General features: G+C 37.7%; 2 long non-coding RNA genes across 5 annotated transcripts in view; both read right to left on the bottom strand.

Annotated features, from left to right (window-relative positions):
- LOC120526213 overlaps positions 1-5,655 on the bottom strand; it is an 8,467-nt gene extending 2,812 nt beyond the window's left edge. For all 4 annotated transcript variants that reach the window (XR_005633102.1, XR_005633103.1, XR_005633104.1 and 1 more), the window contains exons 1-2: positions 5,616-5,655; positions 1,627-5,528 (exon numbers count right to left, since the gene is read on the bottom strand). This is a non-coding gene — a long non-coding RNA (uncharacterized LOC120526213). The remainder of the gene's footprint in view (positions 1-1,626; positions 5,529-5,615) is intronic.
- A 34-nt stretch (positions 5,656-5,689) lies between these two features.
- Positions 5,690-14,617, bottom strand: part of LOC120526212 — a 48,747-nt gene continuing 39,819 nt past the window's right edge. The window contains exons 2-3 of the long non-coding RNA XR_005633101.1: positions 7,967-8,191; positions 5,690-5,729 (exon numbers count right to left, since the gene is read on the bottom strand). This is a non-coding gene — a long non-coding RNA (uncharacterized LOC120526212). The remainder of the gene's footprint in view (positions 5,730-7,966; positions 8,192-14,617) is intronic.

Below are 14,617 nucleotides of genomic sequence, written 5' to 3'. Positions count from 1 at the left end.
TGGCCAAATCGTTTTCAATCTTTCTCATAGCACAGCATCACCAGCTGCATGTTGTCAGGATTACAACGATGATGGGGTTGAAAATTTCAAGAGTCAAAAGACAGCCAAAACTTTGCACTTTTTCTTAGCTGAGCCAAGAGGATTGACAACCTCAAATACATCTTGAACAAGAATTAGCAGACTGGCTGAACAGAACATTTGACGTAAACACGGAGCCATCTTGCATGTCAGAAAGAATACTGGACCGTGGTTTCAAAACACTTCTCCATGTACATTTTTAAGTACATCTTTATTGCTTAAAAGCCCTAATAACGTTAACTTTAGAGGTACATACTGTAAATATCTTAGATTTTGTTTTTCATCAGTTCCAAGATAAATAGTCTTAGGTTTTCTACAATTAAAATATGATTGATAAAAACGTTTTCTTGTGTGTACACTTCTTAGAGATGTTGGCTGTGAGGCAGTTGGGAAGTATATTCATAATGCTGCACACATTCTCATGTGACACTGATGACTTGCTCTTCAATTCCAATTCCTGCTGCTGTTTTATATATTTCTGAGACCAGGCATTCAAGTCTTCCATCTCTTCCACAATCCTCTGGACTGTGGCAGATGGTACCTGATATTTAACTTGCAATTTTAAATAAAACATTGCCAGGTTCCTTAAGTTTAACTGTTCTAGATTTTCCACACCATCACCTATGTCATCCTCTGTGGGGTTTTCTGTCAAGCTGCTTTCCTATGCTATCCTGGAAGAACTTTGACCAGAGCTACAACAACTATTCCTAGAATTAGACTTGTGATTTCTTGAGATATGTGCAGTGAATGAAGACTTAATCTTAAAACTCTTTGTGCAGCCTTTGTAAGGGCAGGTCACAGTTTCACTCCTGGCCATATGTAACCTAAGATGGGAAAAAAGATCCTTTTCATCTTTGCATTGCTTTTTGCACAACAATGAAGTGCATACAAATGACCCCAGATCACTGGGCAACTTGGGGAGTGTGTAGTTTGCATGATTTCTGTAGACATGACTTTTGAACGCATTGTATTTCATAAATTCACGTTTACAAGATGCAAGGCCACATGAAAAAGTTGCATGTGCTTCACTTTTGTGAGGAATACAATGGTCTACATATGGCTTGAATGTAGGAAAACTGCTTTACAAAATTTACATATAAACATTGCAAAAAATGAAAATCAGGGCAGACTAATTGAAACGTGTGCGATAAGCAAGGAATTTGACTTTTGCGCCCACAAAGCACAAAAATGGATATGACACGCTGGTACTGTTACCAGTAAAAGAACGCAAATTTCTCGTTTGCGTTTGAAAAACCGCTTAGCACGTACTTTTTTTCTCCCCAAGGCCTATCTATCTGTTTCGGCTCTGAAAAACTCTATAACACGAAGGCAGTAAATGTCGCGTAACCAATTTAGCTTCGCATAAATGTTTATATAACCATATTACAATTTTTTAACTAAAAGTATCCAATGACAAATATAAAATGCCTCGCTTTTCTATCTCACTTTAAAATGAATATCGTTTACATCATTTCAAGAGCAGCTGGCGAAATAAACTAAAGCGTATCTTTGCATTTCAACAAAAGAAAAAAAACAAAGGGGACTTACTTGTTATTTCAGAACAAAAATAAGCAATTTAAACTGCTCCCTATTTTAAACACACTTTATAACTTTTCTGTAACACGCCAACTCTTCGACAACTTTGAAACGCCAACTACTTAAACAACCACGTGACCTAATAAGAACGAGAGGCGTGCATGACGGGAAAATGACGAACATGTGTCAATCACATTAGGTAGCCACTCGTCGTGTCCGAAAGAGGAGTCAATTATAAGGCGGAAGTATTAAAACATCTGCTACTGAACGCTGGCTGTGGAAGAATAATTCAATGACGCCCCGAGCAAACAGCAAAGTGTAACTTCTTGAATTTATACTGCTGAGTTGTCGACATTAGCGGTTTCTGTAATAAATGAAAATAACAGTTTCAGCGAATGTGTGAATGCAAATAGCGTATGTGACAGAATGAAGCATGTAATTTTGTGGCCCACTTCATGCATTTGGGGATGTTTGGTTTTGCCAAATGCCAGCAGAAGTCAGATAAACGTCAACATATATAGGCAATTGAATTGGTAGTTTATTTATGTATTTATTTACCATAATATATGCGAGCTGAAAGTTTGTCGCCGTTAGTTGAACAATACAAATTGAATCGTGTATATTAAAATACATGTATATACATTTTAAATGTCATCTTGTTTAATAAAAGACCACTTTTTACACACTAATAAAAAGAAAAAATGTGTGAAGCTAAGAGAAAACCACCCAAACACAAAAATCATTAAAGCATTAAAAAAAAAAAAACTATAATTAAAAACTAAACATGCATGTTCGATTACTAAGTAGCAAAACAAGACAGTACCTCACAATACCTACAGCATTAAAGGCAGTGTTTGGCTAAGCTACTTAAACTGATTTAGTATCGATTAAGTTTAAAGAACTAAAAGAATCAACAATATTTAACATTATCGTTTTATTAAGGATCTGTTAAATAAATAATTTGTATGAAAAAAAAAAACCAAAAAACATAGCCCTACAACAAAACTAAATAAGGTACTTAATATATTTTTGAGAAAACCTGGACATTAAAACTTTAATAGTACATACAGTATTATTACAAACATTCAGTGTTTTAATACAAAATTAACGTGATTTAATGGCAATACAACAGTTACCTAAAAAATATTCTTACACATTCAAACAACTAATTGACAATGGCCGCTAAAATACTACTTAAATGTAAATATACATACATTTTTCTGTTTAAATACATTTTTATACCATTAATTGTACTACGGTTTATTACTGTGAAAAATATACGGTAATTTACTGTATTTTTACTGTAATTTTTTACAGTGTAACTTTAACAATTTTGGCTTGTACGTGCTTTGGGAGAGCATGTTTGTGTGACATCTAAAGATTTAGCTCAAATTAAAGATAGCACTTTCTGTCCGTTGAACGGCATGCCAGGGTCAGTTCTAGAGAAATGACACACTGCGCTATTATAGTCATTCTTTTCAGGAACAAGTTATTTTCGGCGGCTAGACCTCGGTGTTTCCCATACGTTGCATGTTTTGCTGCTCTTGGTACACTCTGTTCTCGACGTGTTGTACTGCCCCCCCCAACTTCCCACTCTCGGTTTTCTAAAGCATTCAAATGTCAACTACGAATTATTGGCATGACATCATAAATGCCAAATTATGTATTCTTGTGTTAAAACGGCATTCACATAATTGCGGGCATCACTTGGGGAAATCTGCCAAGTAAAAAAGAGCTGACTGGTAGATTAAAGGCTAGTTTGCTCATGAAATAACCACACCAGTTTTTACTTAGCCGTCAAAAGAAGTCTCAGTGCGGGTAACAAGAGCGTCTCTGAATTGTGTCGGCATGAGAGACTGTAGATGTCTGCAGGAGTGTGCATAGTGATGGACGCGAGGTCACAGTCGCTTTGCACGTTTATAAAAAGCATGCCTGGTAAAGCTGCAACTCTTAAAATGGTTGCAAAAATGATCACAGCTCAGGCTTTATTGTTATAGAACAGGTCTGAAACCGATTTGCATACAAGTGGTACAATTAATAACAAGAAGATTACTTAGGATGCACACTTAAGAGTTTATATAAATTAATAATTTACCCATCGTGAATTGTTTTAAATTGACAGCAAGAGATATGTTCAATAATATAATTGTCACAATAACAGATCAAACGCAAAAAAAAAAAAAGCCGAACTTTCTTTCGATTCGAAGGAGCAAAGTTTACACAAACAAAGAAAGAGGAACCTTAGGCAAATTCAATCAACATTCTGTACGTACAGTAGTAGCTTGATAAAGCTACCTTTGTGACAGGGTCAAAGCGGACACGAACTTTATATACTGTGTATTTCACTTTGTCCTCGCTTGTTTTTTTCACACTCTCCTTCTCTTAGTACGAGCGCCGTTTAATCTTCATCTCACACTTATTTGTTTCCTGCCGGTTGTGTCCTCATTTAACCCACGGAAGGCGGAGCCGCGGACTGTTCCTCTATTTTCAGGTTTCATGATTTTTTTACTTTTTTTTTCAACCGTTTCTCTCGGCTTTCCTGTTTTTGCCAGGCGACAAAAAAAAAAAAAAGATTTGGTTCATCGCTGCAGGTGACTCATCACTCACTTGGGGCAGTACCCAGGGAGATAGGAAATATATTACATTCAGTAGCAACATTCAACAGCTGCTGTACAAACAACAATACATATTAATGTACATGAAAAGGAGAACACTAACGATAATCCATTTTCTGAATGAATCATTATATGATCTATTCCGATAGCACAGTTAGAACAAACACTGGATGGGATGTCAGTTCAGGGAATTCTTCCATCCAACCACGTAATGAACCTTGAAATTCCAACTTTAGGGTGGCAGGGAGCTGAAGACCGTGCTAGTAGCATTGGATAAGGCTGGAATCAGGCTTGAACGTGGTGCTCCACTGCAAACAATTAGGACTTAATTTTACCGTTAAATGATTGGCTGATCATATAAACGTCAACAAACTGTCAGAAGCATTGACCAGTGAACAGTTAGCCAAAGTAATATTAATGCAGTTAACAATTACTATTCCCTCAACAATACACAATTTTGTGTTTAATACACACATCAAAATCATTATTGTAAAAGTATTATTATGACTCATGCTAAGAAAATGTGTAATGTAATACTGACTATACAGCATGTCAACAATATACAATTTATTTTATTTACCTGTTGGCATGTAATGGAATAAAGATTATTGGTCATAAGACTTTTTATGCAAAAGTAAATTTTATTTATAGAGTACAAACTAAAATGTAAATAAAAGACAATAATTCAATAATTAACTGAACTATTTGCATGTTGTCTGATGGTGAAGGACAGGTTGCTTTTGTGATGTAGTCTCACCATATACAGTGGATTCAGAAAGTATTCACACCACTTTACTTTCTGCACAATTAATAGTGCCATAAATTTATGTTTTAATGGATAGAATTCCCAGTTTTGCCCTTCATTGTACACTCAATAACCCATAACAACCTCCACTACCTCCACTGAGTGTTGCCTGTTGCCTCCCGACTATGCTTCCGGTGATACGGCATATTCTCCAGGAAACATATCGGGGCCATAAGAAAAGTAGGCAGGTCCTCCTCCAACAGCACCCCCTCTCAATCCCCAGGGACCCTGACAGGGCTGCACTTCTAGACTCCATCTCTCAAGCAACCCTGCAGATGTCCCAACCAGTTTCCTATACAAGGACCACTGCCACCTGGTGTATGGGGGATGGAAGTACTTCATATCCATGGCTTTTCTCAGTCCATCTGCTATAGTATACAGGCAGGGTAAATTCATTTCCTTGTCCCTCCAGCCAGTTTTCTTGCATTATCACACTGGCATCCTGTCTGGAAAATGGGATATCCTCCAATCCAGCCGGGATGCCCGTTCTCCTCCTACAGTGGATAATTAAAACTTAAACATCCATGATTAACATAATACAGAACAGCAAAACAACAAATAAACTCAATAGCAGTACAAACCGGTAAAGGCTAAAATCCATCCATCCATTTTCCAACCCGCTGAATCCTAAGCTGGAGCCAATCCCAGCCAACACAGGGCACAAGGCAGGAACCAATCCTGGGCAGGGTGCCATACTAAGAAAAAAGAAAAACAATAACAAAATATTCAAAAGACAACAAAAATACAAAATTAAAGAAAACTTTACATGAACCAGGGACAAAGCCCTGGCTTAAACATAGCAAATGAAATCAAGAGTTTATGTAAGGGCTCAGCTGACTAGAGGAAAAGACAGCAGGTTTAGGCCTTGTTTGGATTAGGTTAGTTTTAAACCGGGAGGTTAGGTCAATGTCAATGTCAATGTCAATTTATAAAGTAATTATTACCAGAGGACCCCTGTTGTTTTATTCCTGTCTGAATCACTCATGTCAAGTTATCTTTTGCGGACTGCGCATTCACATGTCAGTAAAAATTACAGACACCTCTACCTTCTATAAAAAGTCTTTAAAATATAACCCAAGGTTAAAGTAGTCCTGTGCAAATCAACATGTCAGTAACAGTCTGTTATTTCCTGTAAAAATGGAATTTCCCCAGTGTGGGATTTTTGAATGTTTTTGTGGAAAAAAATGGAGGCAGTGGAAAAACTTGTCCACCACGCTCTGTGTGACCCACACTGAATCATTTCAACCCAATTCATACTGCATCAGTCAAGTGGATGAATAGGAGGAGGAAGGCACTCCAAATTCAAAATTCTTATCAGAGGACTCATGGCTGCAGCATCTTTAGGTAAACACCCACAAGACATGTTTTTATCTTGTTTAAGTCAATTGATAATAAATTAATGAATGAATATTTCTTCTTGTCCAATTGTATGTCAGGCTGCTTTTAAATAATTCACATATTCAAGCTTATTTTCTGAGTGGCACAGATGGTAGCGGTGCTGTCTCGCAGTTAGGAGACCCGGGTTCACTTCCCGGGTCCTCCCTGAATGGAGTTTGCATGTTCTCCCCATGTCTGCGTGGGTTTCCTCCTGGTGCTCCGGTTTCCTCCCACAGTCCAAAGACATGCAGGTTAGGTGCATTGGTGATTCTAAATTGTCTTTGGTGTGTGTATGTGTGCGTGCCCTGTGGTGGGCTGGCACCCTGCCTGGGGTTTGTTTCCTGCCTTGTTGGCTGGGATTGGCTCCAGTAGACCCCCATGACCCTGTAATTAGGATATAAGTTTATTTTCTTTTTTTTCATATTATAGGGTGGAACAATAGTTACATGGTGGCACGGTGGAGCAGTGTTAGTGCTGCTGCCTTGCAGTTAGGAGACCTGGGTTCGCTTCCCGGGTACTCCCTGCATGGAGTTTGCACGTTATTCTTGTGTCTGCGTGGGTTTCCTCTGGGTACTCCGGTTTCCTCCCACAGTCCAAAGACATGCAAGTTTAGTGCATTGGCGATCCTGACTTGTCCCTAGTGTTAGGATATAGCGGGTTGGAAAATGACTGACTGACAATAGTTATGTAAATGTAATGTGTGCTGCTGTTTTGAAGTGACTGTAGAAGCTATGGCTATCTCTGTAGTTTTTCCAGACATATCATGCTAAAAATAATTGATGTTGTGTGGTAAATGTGACTGTACAGACATATGTTCTGATAGGTAATCCCATTTGAATAGGGCTTAAGAGAAGGAAAAGTGGAAGTGATGTTTAAAGAAGTGCTTAGTGGTAATAACCACAGCTACCCACCCTAGTTGGTAGGTGCAGATGCAGCCCCCCAGGTGGCACGCAGCAGCTGTAGGTTTGCTTGTCTTACTTCTGTTTATTTGCTACATTATGTGCTTTCTTTGCCATGGCCTCCTTTGTCTTTATTTAATAGCATTGATTTTTTTTTTTTTTTTAACGTTTTGGGCCTTTTTGAATAATTTTGGATAAAAGGCTGGCTACACACCAGAAATTCAATTATCATTAATGTGACATTTTAGAGTGAGACTCATAAACTGCACCTTGGGTTATGGTGACTCCTGTAATTTCCCTAAATGCAAAACAAGCATGGTAGAACGGAAGTCAGAAATGCTGCATCCTGAGTCTGAATCCTGTGTCTAGTAATTGTTTATGTGGATTTCCTACTCCACCTTTACCCGTATCACCAAAGATGTGCAGGTTAGGTTACTTGCCAACTCTTCTTTGGCCTTGTGTGACAGTGTCAATATATGTTTGTGTAAGTAGGCCTTGTGATGGACTAGTGCCTTCCAGGGTTGTATCCAGTCTTGCATCCAGTGCTGCCAGTATATGCTGTAGGCCTCCATAACCCTCAATTGGATTAAGCAGGTTTTAGAAATTTATGTTATTTTATGTTTCTAGGTCTACAGTGTCATTATTGTGATGATTACCTTAATAGGGCTTTTCATCAAAATGTTGGATGAGGCATTGTTTTTGATGTCAATCTAACAGAATAGCTCCAGGTTGAGATGAGTGAAAGATGAGACTGCACTATTCTCCATTCCTCTTCGTAGAAGCCATTGACAAGATGATGCAAAATATCACATCATAGAAATCCGGGGACATTTAGCGGACCAAGATTTGAACTTTGCAGTTAACCCTGCTGTACAGTCCACCTGCAAGGGAAGATGGATAGACTGAATATATACAACAAACAAATTGATCGGTTTATCAGCCCCTCAAATCTAAAGTGATGCACATCAACCCAAAGCCTCATTACCCGGTCACAGTAAATGGAAAGAAATGTACCTATTTGGTAAGCATTGTCAGTACTGATAATGCAGTCAGTAAAGATGACAGGGCAAGATTAAGGAAGGCTTGCATCACCTTTTCCAGTGTTCAGTCTATCTGGAGGTCAAGACAATAAAACCTACAGACTAAGACCTGGCGTTATAACAGCAATGTGAAGACTGTTTTTCTACATGGAGCACAATTTTGCACGGTAACTCAAAGTGACTAGTGATCTCCCAATATCTTCCAAAATAAATGTCTGAGGAAGATTTGTGGGATATTCTGGCCTGAAAAGATTTCTAATGATGAACTCTACCTGAAGACAAATTGTCTGTATGTAGTCCTTAACATCAAACCATGCCATGTGAGATGACCTGGGCATGTGTTAAGAATGGACAAGAGTGTATTCCAAAAGTATCTCTTAGATGGGCTCCATCTGGAAGAGGAAACAAGGATGGTCAAAAGCAACATGGCAGAGGGCATTGACATCTGATTTAAAGGAGATGAATCTCACCTGGGGTGAGGCTCAACATGTTACCAAAGACCTTATTAGATGGAAGTCATCTCAGCATTATGTCCCAGTTAGGAAAGTAAATGACTAGTAGTAGTGTTGTCACATGCACTGTAAAGAATACCTGAATGTGTTAATCAACATTAATCACATTGCCACTCTGTGTTGACGTGACTAGTGAATGGTACTTTATGAATGGCTATAACAGTGCCCCCTTTTTGTGTTAACATCCTCTACAGTGGATCAAATGCTGCTGGGATAGACAACTGTAGCCAAGGACTATGTATTAAAGAGATCCAGCTTAGGAAAAGAATTGGTGTGTCTTTCATACAAGCATTATAAAATCCATTTAGATAAAGTCTTATAATAAAAGGGCTGAAATCCTTATATATAATTTGATACTATCCGTATGTATGGTGTTCGCGTCAATACCCCGTATGTACTGTATGGTGTTTGCATCAATACCTCGACTCAATACAAGTTAGAACCATTCAATGGGACTCTAGTTAGAACATAACATGACAAACGCAGATGCAGTATTGCATGATTGGCTAAGAATGTTCGAATGCTTCAGTGACGCCGTTGGACAGCCAAATATAGTAAGTCGTTGTTGGTTCAAGCAGATAACAGTAAGTTTGGTTGGTTTTTCAAACGTTGGTATGGTGGGGCATACTTTCCAGGACTAACATCGTCGACTGGCTTAAATCCCTCAACAGCTCCGGAACTGTAAGTAATTTAGAACGTATCGCCATTTGCATGGTACGTCAAAATCTATCTTTGGGCAGTTTGGATTTGGCATCCGTCCTTCTGACATCTATTGGCAAACTAAGTAATGACGGCTGAGTATTAACAACGGTCATTGTTTAAATTTTAGCCAATCTAAAATGACCACTACAACATAATTATTACTCCAACTGTGATTAAAGTCGTAAAATACGGCTTGTTTTGTTTGTTTGCTGGAAAATATCAAATGAGGTGCGCCGAAGAGCTGAATTCACGTCTCACAGCCCCGTTTAAACAGGAAGCTCTTCATTACATCGGCCGAAAAGGTCTATTTTAAGCACAAATCAGTGCCATGATAACAAAATCATTTCAAGGACTTAAAAAAACAAATAATTATTTGCAGAGAAAGTATGGATTTCACAAATGTAGAATTTGCAGCCCGAGTCACAAAATGACATTTAAAAATCACCAACATCCAAAAATGAACTTGCAGATGGTTTTGGAATTTTTTTGATTAAGTAATTGAGCAAGCAGTCCACTTCTCTTTTTCTGTTCGATCTTCATAATGAACCATTATTTCAGTAAAAGCAAATATACTGTATAAAGATAAAACTGTGTCTATCATATGATAAGTGTGTCCTGCAATGGACCAGGGCTGGTTCCTACATTGCCTCTTGTGCTACAAAGAAGATACAAAACAGAAAAGATAAGCACAATACTAAATTATTAAAGCAAAATACAAAACATTCTGATCAGTTCAATAATCATATAAACAATTATTTAAACCAACAAATTAACAGATGGTTATATTAGAGAATTTGTAGAACTACACTGCTTGGCCTTGAAGAATGGACAGCTTGTCCCAAAATGTGTAGGCTCCTCTACTTTATGGTTGTCTTCTTCACAATCTCCAAAATTAATTTTCTGACATTTCTTGGTCATGTGAGTGGCCATCCTCTATTATATTGAAATGGACTATTTACCTGTGATTCTTTTCCAAGGAATTAAAACAAAGACATGGAACTGTTTGTAGCATGAGTATACAGAACTGTTCTCTAATATGACTGCCTGTTTATTTGTTGGATATGTAATTGTTATTATCATTGTTGCACTGTTCAGAATTTGTGTTTTACTTTAATACTGTAGTGTTAAACTCATCGTCTCTCTTTTACATCTTTGGGAGAAGATGTTTCTTTAAATAAGTGGCATTTACTGTGATAGCCTCTTGTACTGACAAGACTGGTTTCAGCTTCCCACTACTATAAAACTATAAGAATGTTGTTGCATTTTAAACTGTGATAATTACTGAATTACATCCACATTTAATAATAATAATAATAATAATAATAATAATAATAATTATAACAATGCATGTCATTTATATAGCCCTTTCCCAAGCTTAAAGCTATTCACTAATATTGAAATACCAGTAACGGTGTACACTTGACTTGAGCATTCCTAGTTTTCTCTGTACATTTATCATTCGTTTGCTCAGAGATTGATGCACTTACTGCTTCCTGAGCAGCTCTTCTTTTCTCCACCCTAGCGGCCTGCTGCCTCTCTTCTTTCATCGGCATCTTTTCGCGTTAAAACTGACTAAGTTAGTTTTGTGTTGCAAATGCTTAATATGTTTTCTTTAATTTTTCACTTAAACGGGCACTTAAGTCTTCAATCTGCCTCAAGAATGATTAGCGACGGTGGTAAGGAATGAGAACGGCACCCATACGCATGCGCTGGACAGCCACCCTGCTGTGCGCTGCCGAGAGTTGATTCTACAATAAAATGAAATAAAAATAAAAGAGTAATAAAAATCATCACCACGAAAGCGGATAGTAGACGTCACGTATTATATGTGTACCAAATTTCAGGTCAATAGGTGCTATAGGTGATTTAAAATGCTTGACAGACAAACAAACAGCCACAGTAGCGTATTATATATGAAGATATACAAAAGGAACAATGGCACAGAAAATAGTCAAATAAATGACACTGGATACAAAATAATATCAAACATTAAACATCAACTACTGTAATAAAATTTGGAACTAGAATAAAAAACAACCAGCATTTCATAGTAAAATTTCAACTGGTGTAGCTCAAAACAGCTTTAAAAATAATACTAAAAAAATTACAATTACAAAAGTAAATTAAATGTCTGTATTACAAGTGAAGGCAAATTAAAAGTAAGAACTGGCAATCCCTAATTTGGGATGTTCAAAAGAAATGTAATAATATACAGGGGGTAGAAGTACATAATAAACAACAATAATTGTGCCAAGTATTTGAAAAATTAGAATGTGTTTCAATTCAACATAATCTTGATTGAAATAAAAATCTGTAATTTTTTTCACCATCTGATAGAGGTCCATAGAGGGGTAGCTCTCTAATAAGGGATCAAAAATAACATCATATTCAGAATCACTGTCCCTAAAATAGTCTAAAAGTCAAAATTTTTAACCTGTAAGAGATTCATAGAGTGCTAGTGCAACCAGTAAAGAATCAAATCTCAAAAATATTATCATATTCACAATCAGGAACCACAAAAATCCACACTCCACATGTGGAAATTACCTGTCCTAATGGTTTTTATAGTTTTCTTAAAAGGAATAACGTTGATCCTTCGTATCCCATTAGGAAGTTAAACCCTGGGGTTGGCTGATGTGGCTTGTACAAACAACTTCAAATCTTTCTGATCACCCTGTTGGTTTAATCTTGTGGCAAACAGCCGAGACCCATGCCCAGCTGGGATGCCCCTTCGACATTGGGACAAGGGGAGCAGTCATGGGATGCACATTATGTATCCCAGAACGCGTGGTGGCAGCCCTCATGGGTTACATTGGGGGCCACAGGCATGGGACTTCAGGACTCAGCACTTTTGGGCTCTGTGGCCACCACCGGGAGGAGTTGCACGGCTTAGCGAGTCCATGTGGGCTGGAATGCAGCCACACCCAGAAGTGCAGCCTAAATTAGGTTAATTATCACCTGAAGCACTTCTGCGTGGGCTATAAGAAGAGCCTGCAGCCACTACTCGGCTTGCTAGAGATGGGAGGACGATGACGACGACGAAAACAACGAAAAAGCTGTCTGGGAGGAGTGGAGGAAGAGGAGTGATTTTTGCTGTGTTTTTGGGTTTTCCATTGTGTGTCTTTTTGGGGACTGTGTTGTGTCTGTGGGTACAAGGAAGGCGTATCCCACAGACAATGTGTCAGTCTGTGTCGGGTCAGCGCCAACCAAGTGCTTCTGTGACACTCTTTATTGTAAGTGTAAAAATTCCTGAACAAAATATGGTATGAAAATGTCCTAAAATTAATTTATTATGTCTTACATAACTAGATATCAAAATGAATTGAAATGATAATATATATACTGTATATATGAGGATTTTTTTTTCTTGTACCAGTGAGTGAGGAGGCTGTTAGTTTCGCTGAAGCCAGATGGATAATCTTTACATCTGGAGACAACCATGAATAAATTTTGCTAAAAACCGAATAGGAAAAATTAGAGAGTGTCACATTTCTAAACCAATCCAATGCCCCATGAAGGCGTCATATAAAGAAGGGGCTGAGATTTTGAACTGCAAAGATCAGACCTACTCTTGTTAACCTGGTCCAGCAGACAGCAAGCTTTTGTTTATCATGAACCACTATAGTTGAATATTTGCCCTAAAAAAAACCTTTTATACATATAAATGTGTGCTATGTGTGTAGAGAGCACACTGCATGTTTTAAAAATAAAGATAACCTAATGCAAGGGTTCGGTAGCATCAGATTATAAATTGGCATTCGGCAGCATCAATAAATGACCGGTATGTAGTTGCAGGTACTCTGTGTGCTTTCTGTTGTTTACCATTACGATGATAGTGTAAGAGATGATGAAAGCTTGATGGAGGTAGCATATTATTCATATTCATATTATTATTATTATTATTATTATTATTATTATTATTATTCATATTAATGAAACTATCCATCCATCCATCTAATATCCAACCCGCTATATCCTAACTACAGGGTCACGGGGGTCTGCCAGAGCCAATCCCAGCCAACACAGGGCACAAGGCAGGAAACAAACCCCGGGTAGGGTGCCAGCCTGCCACATCATGAAAATATGAACTAAAAAATATGCATTTGATGTAAATGGTGTGTCACACTTCATCAAAAGGATTGCTTTAAGACAGCAGATGACAAAAAGCCACGGGACATGTAGATTTCAGTACTCAATACACCCGAATCAACAAAGCTGCTTAACAACACCAGGAAACTATGGACAGGGCTACACACCACCCTGGGCCTGACTGTGTGGCTAAACAAATAACTAAAGAAACATAACATCACTGTCTAATTGGAAATGCAAACATGTCATAACAAAATAGCCATCATGTTGTATGCCCATAGACCATAATGCATATCTGAACTCTTTTTGTTGTTGTTATGTCATATAGTGATGCAATAGTTAAAATGACAGAAAACTATCATAGCAGACATAGGCACTTCTCAAATGCGTGGAACCCTGTAGCTGTGGTGGTCTATGTGTGTGTTTGTCTGTCTCCAATGTTGCAGTGCTTATTACAACATGCAAATTAATTGTATAACAGCAATTTTAGCTTTTTATTTTCTCTCAGCATCAAGACTTTTGTTCAACTAAAGTGACTTCAGAGTGTTTGTAAGTAGTTCTTACGAACGCAAAATGCTCCAGATTTCAAATTGCTAACAATCTCTGAATGCACCTGAATTATATGCCATACATACCTTATATTATTTGTTGCTATATGATGAGCAAAACTGTACATCATATTCTAGGTGAGGTCTCAGAAGTGTGTTGTACAGCTTAAGGATAACCTCCCTTAATTTTCTGTACAGAATGCTCTATAATCCATTATCCTGTAGCTTAGTTAAATGATTTTGTACACTTGTCTGTTTGTGAATGGTAATTAGTCCAATAGAACTACCGTATATACTCACATAAAAATCAATCATAAAATCAGACACTGACTTATATGCCCGTTCAAAAATGTGACGATTATTTAGTCTTTTTTTTTTTTTAACATCTTCTTGCTTCTTCCAATCACGCTCTGGTT

Source organism: Polypterus senegalus, chromosome 3 (assembly GCF_016835505.1).
Source record: "Polypterus senegalus isolate Bchr_013 chromosome 3, ASM1683550v1, whole genome shotgun sequence".
Taxonomy (NCBI): Eukaryota; Metazoa; Chordata; class Cladistia; order Polypteriformes; family Polypteridae; genus Polypterus; species Polypterus senegalus.
The sequence above is the reverse complement of the archived record's forward strand: the minus strand, read 5'-3'. Positions and strand labels throughout refer to the sequence as shown.